Here is a 10,208-nt window from a genome sequence, read left to right as displayed (position 1 = left end):
TGGAGATTGAGGGGTGAGGCCAAAACCACTAAAAATTATGCAATCTTTAAAGATATTTTTTACCCCTGGACATCAAGCAGTCAAACTGTTTGCATGATTGTAATCAGCATTGAGTCCTCTACCAAAATTGTGAAATTCATGGCCCTGATGTCTGGGGTTGTAGTGCTAGGGCGGGGCTATATAGATTATATAGTGAAATTACATTATTTCTTTTTAAATCTTCTCCTCTGCTCCTGGGCATTAAATAAACTAACCATGTACATAGTTATGTTGAATAAGACGGTCTCAACCAAATTTTTGAATTTCATGGCCCCAGGGTCAGCGGTTCTTAGGAGCTGGGGCGGGGCTCTATAGATTATATAGTGAAGATGCATTATTTCTTTGAAAATCTCTTTCTCTTCTCCTGGGTATCTTATAAACAAACCATACACATAATTATGTTGAATAAGGCTGTCTCTTCCAAAATTGTGAATTTCATGGCCCCTGGGTCATGGGTTCTGGTGTTAGGGTGGGGCTGTACATGTATTGATAATATAGTGAAAATACATTAATACTATAAAATTCTTCTTCTCTGCTCCTGGGTATTAAGCAGATAAACTTTCCATATAGCCATGATGAGCAAGGGCCCTTCTTCCAGAATTGTGAATTTCATAGCACCTGGCTCAGGGGTTCTGGTGTTAAGATGGGGCTCTAATGATTATATAATGAAAATGCATGAATTCTTTGAAAATCTTTTCCTTTGCGCCGGGGTATTATGCCAATGATCTAAGAACATATTTATGATGAGGAAAGTTGCTTCTTTATATCAATATCAATTATGATCAATTTTAGGGTCCCAGGGTCAAGGGTGGCGACGGGGGATACATATTCTAAAAATAAGTTAATGCTTTGAAATCTGCTCTTTGGTATTTATCATCTATTTATGATGAAAGTAAATTTATGGTAATATTTCCAGAATTTTTGAAAATGTGACCACAGGGTCAGTGGCTCCTGTGGGGTGGGGTGCACAACTGGTTATAAAGTGGAAAAGCATTTTCACTTTGTTACTTTGTTTTACCTCTGGGTATAAAGTAATCAAAGTAAGCAATTTAAGTGCATAGTTATGATATACAATAGTGCCTCTTTCAAAATTGTAAGTTTCATAGCCTTTGGTTTAAAACACGAAGCAATTCAATTGTTGGAAAGTTATTACATTGTACTTAGATGACTTATGATTTAAGGTCCGTTGGCCTCTTGTTTATTAGATGAAATAGAAAAGGTCATTTGTTCTTACCAAAATGTATGGTCTTTTTATCTGTTACATGTACCCGTAACACTTAAGAGAAACATTGCTTTCTTCTTCTTTTTTTGTACATCGTTGTCCATCGGTCATAAACTCTTGTACAATTTTAACTTCTTTTAAGACGTGTTGATTATGCAATTTCCTGCAAATAGGGAAAAAGACATTTATATAATTGGAAAAGGTAACAATTTTTCAACTAAATTGTCCTTGGTGCCTGAAATGAAACATATGGAAATAACAGACAGTATTCAGGATCAAAAGTCTACAAAAGAAAACATCACACATGTTTACACGCAAAACGAAAACAAAATCATCTTTCTGGATACACAGTTGTCATGATCAATGATCAATGATGATTATACCCGAAATGTAGAATTTTATGACCTCTGAGTCAGGCGTTTATTAATATATAATTAGAGTTAGAGATCTGCTCTTATGACAACTTAATTTCGATGCAGGTTTTTTTTTGGAATCCCTTATTTTCTATCTCCATATATTTAGCAGATAATTCTGACTTTAATAAACAAAGGTGTTTTTGTCATTTTGCTACAAATTGTAATATAGGCACTTGGATCCTAATTTGACATGTATCTCAACATTGATTATAAACATGTACCCTCGAGTGCCCAGTAGTCGTGCTCTTAAGAAAGTTTCAATGCTAAGTACAATTTGGATGAAAATTAAGGTTATTTCATCTGATATTTTAACTTACCGTGTAATTGTTTATTTTTCTTGTTATTAAAAATATTTTGAGCCCTTTATTAAATTTAATATCGGGGCACAGAACATGTAAGGTTTACGTCGGTCATATTTGCTTTGGACCAGTAGTCTTGCGCTCGAATGTAGCAGCAAATATTGGGCCAAGAAAATGAAAACGAAATAAAAACAAATCTCAGGTGACTAAGATTTTATTCCTACATACGAATTTCAGTATAAGGACTGTAGAATTTTTATGAAGTCATCGTTTAAAATTCTTGACAGACAGAAAAAAAATTAAATACCAAGTGATCATAACGTATGATTATACTATTTAGCCATGTGCTCGCCGTATCCATAGGTGGCGCTTCCCTGCAGGTAGAGTTTATATTTAGACACGTTAAAAAGAGTATTAGAAAAATGGCGGCTTTTATTGATGCTTATGTCTATTTGGTTAATTAATAAATGTTTCCCCCGCATATTAAACTTTTTTGTTTTAGATTAGGCACTTTCTTCTCTCTTCCTTGTAAACCAGTTGTTTATGATGTAATATCATAACACGTGACCAACTTTTGACAACAAACAAAATGGTGCACGACTACTGGGCATACACGACTACGGGACCCTTGACAATATCTGTAAACTAAAAATAAATATTTTAATTGATATCTGCACAAGTGTATTCAGCAAATCGTGAAAGTGCATGACCCTCGGGATTAGGGTGATGCCACAATCGCAATAGCAAATCAAAGTTTTACAAAGATACATTGTATATATAGGAAACATTCTCAGAAATATTCTCCTCCAGAACCACTGGGTCAGAAAAACTGAAACTTTAATGTAAGCGTCCTTGGGTAGTGTAAATTCTAAATTTTGCATAAAAATATACAGAAAAAATCTATAAAAGTCTTCTTCCAAAAAACACTCGGTCAGAAAAACTGAAACTTATGTTAAAGCGTCCTGGAGTAGTGTAGATTCTAAATTAAAAAAAAAAATGTGACTGCAAGGGGCAGGGCGGGGCCACAATAAGAACCCAAATAGTTACATATAAATATATATTTAGGAAAATTCTTTAAAAATCATTTCAGGAACTACTGGGCCAGAAAAGTTGAAACGTATGCGAAAGCATCTTAGGGAAGTGTAGATTTTAAATTGTTTTAATTATAAATCATGGGTTTGATTGGGTCACAATAGGTATTACAAGGAGGAAATCTGGTAAAGAACAGCATGGGCAAAGCTACTCAGTTGAGCGATATGGCCCATGGGCCTTTTTTGATACACTTTTTCATCCTTGTAAATGCTAGAAATCTAAAAAGAAAATATTTTAGATTTCCGATAGGTAATAATTACCGAGAGGAAAAACTGTAAATTAATATCAAAGATTTTTTTTTTTTTTTTTTTTTTTTGTGAAAGTGAGCTATGTTTTTAAAAATAATTATCCAAATCAGAATATATGTATTTTTTTTACCTTTGTATAAAATGTGCATGTTGCTTTTTTTATTGCTTTTGTCGAGGACTAGGAACAAAAGTCATATGTCATCATTAATAGACATAGAGTGTACTGCAATAGGCACCACGAGGGTCGTTCAATAAATAATGCAGCGTGTCATCTAAAACTAAGAAACATACGTAATACATATTCTTAAAAGTTTCAATCCCTCGAGGCATTTCCTGTAACCCTTTACGCTTGTATAGTGTCTTTGTATACATGAACAGAAATCCTCAACATACTCATCTTTAGGGATGCCCCAAAGACACTGATGAATATCATTTCCAATGACATATCTGACAGTGTACAACCTCACTTTGATTGTTGTTTTCATGTGTTTTGGGAATGATAAGATCTCACAGTGACTGCGATCATGCTAATATTGGTAGTTAAAAGTTCCTGTACACTTTCTTTTCTTCAAAATCTTATTGAATTCTCTAAGTGTATGCAGCTGCGTTGTAAGGCACAAGACAAATATCCTGGTCATCGAATTTGGGACTTCCTTTGCAGGAAAACTTCAAATTTCCTTTGTGCAATTTAAAGATAAAACTTACCATTGCTAGTCCTTCATTTGCATGTATGTCATGTTTTAATTGACCTCTTTCAACACACAAAAACAAATAAAACATGTTTGGAGTCATTGCTTCTCTTTATCATGTTTAAATGACACCCTTTTCTTTGATTCCACATTTTTTTTTTTGATTTTTGTATCACTAATGTTATTTTACGGCTATAAAAAGTGGATCCATTTTTCGTCATACATTTAGTATATTTATCAGTTCTTCAATTTTGTATAAATATTTGTCTTTAAATAAACCGTTGGCAGATTTAACAAATGTTCTCTAGGGCACTTGTGAGAAAATATGGCACCTTTCTAACTGAAATATTGTTATATGTTTTTCTTTTGTCATAATTCTACAAAATGCAGTAACGATAAAATTTTTAGTATCTTAACAATGTCTTTCTTTGTGAATATTGCATTTTCAAATTTCATGTGGCACATAAAGTCGATATTTTTTGGTGTTCCTCTAAATTTCAGTTTACCACATTGACAGTTATACTTGAACTCTTGTTTTGTTTTTCTTCTGAAATATTGAATCCATTTGAAAAGCACACAGCGTTAAAGATATTTTTTTTTCTATTCATAAAAATCATATCTTAAATTTGAGGTTTGTGGCGATTTATATAAAAAGCGCAATTTTCAAATACCCTCCTGTTTTCATCTTCTTGGCAGAGATCATTTATAAACAGTTTTCAGCTCAGTGAGGTGACCATGCTTATTTTAAAAATTAATTTCTTTGCGAGCACAATATGAAAATTCGTGGAATTTTCTGTGTTTAGGAGATCTTTGGTAGAATTTTTCAAATATTAGAAAATTAAAATCAAATGCCTCAGCATTTATTATGATATCCTGTGTATTGCATTACTTATTGAACGAACCTCGTAAATGAGTGAAGGAGAAATAATTTTAACTAGATTTTTCAGCGGAAATTTGAAATAAGCAGCGCTTTACAAGGAAATACATAAAACATATTCCTAATATTATATAGATTTCCCTGGTAATATGACGCATCTGAATTTTGTTCTTTCGCTTTGTATACTTATTTATTCTAAGATTGTTGGTTCTGATAAAGGTACCACGCAATTCACATGCAAGGAAATGTAAGTATCCAATCTTTTACATATACACATGTATTTAACTTGTTATCTATGTCAATGTAACATAAAATTATTGTTTTATCACATTTTAAAAATCTACTATCACGTTAAACAGTTTTTATTTTCTTAATGTTTTAAGAATGATTTAGGACATGTGGAGAATGTGAACAGTTTTACCGTTTTGTGACAGAAATCAGATAGTTTTAATTTTTGTTATGATATTTCCATCGTTTTATGGATTTTATGGAAGAAATTCCCGGTACGTAATGCAAACATTAAGTCGTTTAATTTGAAGTCCGTCTAAAGAATGTTTTAGTAATATGGACACGCCAACACAAGCCGATTGAGATCTACAAATTTAGACCTATGCTTGACACTAAGGGCCATTAAGATACCTTTCTAGTTCTAGTACCCGTAGCTACTGCGACACCATCTTTTTGGACGGTCTTATCTAAAAGACCGGCATCCACGTCTGAGAGCACATGTTCGTTTCGAACCCGCCACGTTAGGAAGGATTCCTACTCGGGGATCTAGCACACTCACAACCACTGCGCCACGCGAGGGACCCTGATGTAAAGCTTACTTAAAGAATAACATATCTTACTCATAACAGTGGTAGCAAAGTTTACAAAATAACAAGGACCAAATGGAATAAATAAAAGAAGACAGTGCTCTGTAATTTAAATATTCATTATTTCTGTTTCCAGCGACGTTCACGGTACTGTAACTCTGTCGGTAGAGTGCTCGCTCCATGACCGGGAGGGAGGTCGCGAGTTCGAAATTCTGCAGTCGATAAGAAAAATGGTAGCACCGGTTCCTTCGCCATGGTCTCGGTATTTGAAGTGAAAAGCTGCGGGTTCTTCGGAGGAGACTTTGAAATCCGAGGTCCCATAACACGGCAGGCATTGGCACGATAATAAAGATCCCTCATTGCTCAGCTGACCTGAGTACCGAGTAAAGTTACAAAATTGAAACCCTTCACCTATATATGATGACGCCTCTACAATTCTCAAATGGGGCGTAAAACAACATACAATCATTCAACCTTGTTACATACTGTAAATCAATTATTATTCGCAACCTTGTTTTCTTGATTCTTTAGTTTGGAATCTATCCGTGACTACTAATATTTGAGAAAGGGGCAATATTTCACATAAATATATCGCCGAATAACTTGTTTGTGACGAGAATTATTTGCGAGTGCTACGAAACTCGGAGATACTTTTTACTGGCAAAAATAATTTGGTTTACAGTATCCATCTCATATGTATTACTTTTTGCTCTTTTTAGAAATGTGGGTGTAATTAATTGTTGTGCGGATTATAGATGGGAACCAATTACTAACTCATGCGTTAGTAAGTAGATGTATTTATTTTAAATATTCGGATGAAAAACTTGGGTTTTGAAAACAAAAAAACTAAATGCCAACAGCTCTTTCCGATCATAATATGATTCCTAAATTCAAAATTAACCCATATATACATGAAAACATCATTGTGCTTTCTATCAGTTCTTTTTAAACAATAAGTTACTCTTTCTGATAGAAGCTCTTTTAGTGTACTCTTAGCTACTTGAAATTATCCTTTTTGTACTTTTGGTTTTGAATGTGTGGGTTTTAGTTTTTAAAAAGTCAAAATCCTTTAAAATTATTACCCACGAATGTGACTTGGATTGCTTGTTCAAGAAAACACTAAATGCTAGTGAAGAATATTTTACATTGAAGTTACAAAAAAATTAGATGTTAAATTTAAACTTTCATTATATGTATTGTGATGTCTTTTGGCTTGTTTTCTTTATTTTTATATACCAATGAGTAATCTAAGAAATTTTTCTTTTCGGTATAATCACAACCAAAAAAAAAACATTTACTGTGCTTAGGAAGAAACGAAATAGCTTTTCAATGATTTAGTCTCAATGATTTCACTTGATAAGTCTCCATAACATTTCTATCCAATTTCTGGTTGTTTTAAGAACACATTTGTGAGTATGGGCTTTGGTACACTAGAGTATGGCAAACCCTATAATTTTCTGAAACCGTTTCTTCTTTCTGATAGGTGTGTTTTTTTCAAGTTTGGAAAATCCAACAAATCAAAGGGTGAAAAATCTGGCAAATATTATTGGTGTGAAAAAACATTAACTATTTGTTTATTCTCAAAACTTTAGTCATGAAGACATTTTATGTAGTGGATTCCTGATTCTTGTTACATCCTCTCATAAAACTCGATTTCTTTTTAATTTGCTTTTTAGACATCTCAAAAAATTGAACTGCCTTCCCAAATTAGTTTACGCAATAAGAATACTAATATTTTTTTAATTTTTTTTTCAAAGGCATATAATACTGTTTTTGTTTTTGAAATTTTTTGCTCTTCTTTTTTTCTTTGGTTGTGTTTGTCAAGTGCATCTTTTTTGTAAATTGGTTTTGCGGGTTTAAAGCAATGAATTTAATTTTCATCATTTGTTTTAATTTCAGATAAGCACTGATACATGTACAAACATTTCTTTGTTTTTAAATAATTATTTAGATATTCTTACACGGCCTCGTTTTTTTTCACTAATTTTTTTTTTCAAAACATAGGGTGATTATTTAGTGCAAAGCCCTATCACCCTATTCACTTGCTTCTTTAAAACAATGTAAACAACCCCCAAAATGATGCCTAACAATTTTGCTAGAAGACTTAAAATCAATCAAACCTCATCAGGGGTAATTTTTACATTTCACTGAATATTTCTTTTGGGATTATTAAAGAGTTTTACAGCAGCTTTAATTAAACGTTTGATTTCTATTTTACCGATTCTTCATCATTCATGTTAAATGCAATGTCTTGATTAACCCTCGTTTTTCAGCTCCTCACATTGAAACTATGTGATAAAAATGGTCAATAAACTATCATCAATTCATTAAGGATTACATCGTTTTATGTTATTGAGCTCAGGACACTATTTATTGAACAGCCCTGGTATATATAGTTAGAAGATTGTCAAATTAAATTACAGAGTGTAATGCAGGATATCATGGTATTAACTGCTCTGAAGTATGTACTACAGGATTCTATGGGAAGGAGTGTGACTATCAATGTCCTACACAATGTTATGAAAGCTGTCATCATATCACGGGGCTTTGCTTAGCATTTACAGAAGGTATTTGATACAATCTGATTTTAATTATAAGATGGCAGTAGGTAGTCTATATAAAAAGATTTAGAAGAAACAATATTTCTAGCAGAAATATCAAAATAATATTTTGCAATGTTTCTAAAATAATAGACATTAATATAATTCATGTCATGGATATATTTTTTCATCATTTTCATATGCTATCAGTGATTTTTATGAGTTCAGGCTGAAGTTATAATCACCATGAGTTTCTGGTGAAGTGTGTCATACTTTTTTATCAATTCTACTCTATACACTTCATAAACTAGGGGGCTAAGAAACATTTTATAATATTATAAGAGACACGGTGACATATACCTGCAGCATCTTTAGAGTTAATAAAGTTCGAAAATGAAAATTTCCAGATTATCTTTAAAAACTGGCAAAGTATAAACAAATTTTATCATCCCGCGGCCCAATGTTGCATAGGTTTAATAAGACATTTTGCAATGAATCTCATTTTACAATCGACTGGTCTCCGTAATAAAAGTTTATCCTTTACTCTTTGAACATCTGTGGGATCCAGTGTATTGAAACATATGGAGATAACGAACAGTAATCAAGATCAAAAGTCCATAAAACAATATATAATAGGAGCGGGGCAAACACGGACCTCCAAAACATCAGGGGTTGGATCAGGTGCCATGGAGGAGTGAGCATCCCCTGCCGACCGGTCACACCCGCCGTGTGCTCCTTGTCATGATCGGGAAATAATGGAAATAGCGGTAAGATCTGTCGTCAATTCAGTGTATAAATAATGGACTAACAATTAGTATGAAAAACGTCAGTCAGCATTTGACTCAAAGATAAATTGTATCTGCTGACAAGATCATTGTATCGACCATAAGAACTTACGAAATAATGACTTTGATCGAGAATGCTGACATTTTTGTTTCATCAACCTGTTTATCTATAATTTACCTTCTTTTAGAAATCGTTCATACATGTACGTAGAGCATACTCTTGCATACTAAATCCATGCTGGTCCCTTTTCACTAAGGTTTGCCTTGGTGAAACGGTTAAATAATATCCCTTTTTCAAGGATAAACTCACTGATGATCTTCTGCAAAGGGGAATAAAAATAAAGGATGTTACAGATGTGCGAAGGAAATATTAAAAATAACGAGAAATTTCAATTTAACTTGGAGGGGGGGGGTATCGTCATATGAATTTCACAATTCATGAACTATGATTCAAAATCAAATGAGATTTGATTATATTTTCATTAAACATAATTTTTCATGCTTGATAGGTAAACTAGAAAAAAAAATAGGGAAAAATAAAATCATTTCATCTTAAAAGTTAACCATGTTTCTTTTTGCTTTAAGTATACAAGAATAATCCTAGTAAATATGCGTAAAATTGGTAAACTTTTTTCTATGAAAATTATATTAAGGGACCTTTACAGAAAATTCGATGCTAGAGAACTATAAATATACGTCCACCATTTCTTCAATCGTTCAATCGAACAATTTCAAAGAAATTTAAATGCTTTGTGTTTTGCAGATCCTGATCATAACTCCGACAGTTTATCATCTACGAATCCTTACCATGAAAGACCCCTTAAGAAAAAGACAGCTACAGATACAAAGCACAAGCAAAATTCAACAAGCTCGGCGGTGTTGAAAGCTGTAATCAGTTCTGGCTCTGTGTTCATATTCATCTTAATGATTGTTTTGATAATTCATATTGTAAGATTTTTTAAACATAGGAAAATCATTTTGAATGTGAGAGAAGTCGACGCCTTTTCTATAGATGGACAGACGATGCCTGTATACGAGCAAATCAACGAATCACGTATGATGAGAAATAGGTAGGTGTTTGAAGTATAAAGCCCCACAAAGCCTAAGTATTTTGAGAAAATCATCTTTTGTCGTTAAATTTTCTGGGTGGATAATGCTAGTTATTCCAATATATGTCATTCAATTC

General features: G+C 32.9%; 1 long non-coding RNA gene across 1 annotated transcript in view; it reads left to right on the top strand.

The window, feature by feature from the left end:
* The window catches only part of LOC134274316 (uncharacterized), a 96,643-nt gene extending 88,390 nt beyond the window's left edge, over positions 1-8,253 (top strand). Inside the window, exon 3 of the long non-coding RNA XR_009993589.1 lies at positions 8,121-8,253. This is a non-coding gene — a long non-coding RNA (uncharacterized LOC134274316). The remainder of the gene's footprint in view (positions 1-8,120) is intronic.
* Positions 8,254-10,208: the final 1,955 nt, after the last annotated feature.

The sequence above is a fragment of the Saccostrea cucullata genome, unplaced genomic scaffold (assembly GCF_032062105.1).
Source record: "Saccostrea cucullata isolate Sc308-1 unplaced genomic scaffold, CSIRO_AGI_Scuc_v1 ctg2617, whole genome shotgun sequence".
NCBI classification, from domain to species: Eukaryota; Metazoa; Mollusca; class Bivalvia; order Ostreida; family Ostreidae; genus Saccostrea; species Saccostrea cuccullata.
The sequence above is the reverse complement of the archived record's forward strand: the minus strand, read 5'-3'. Positions and strand labels throughout refer to the sequence as shown.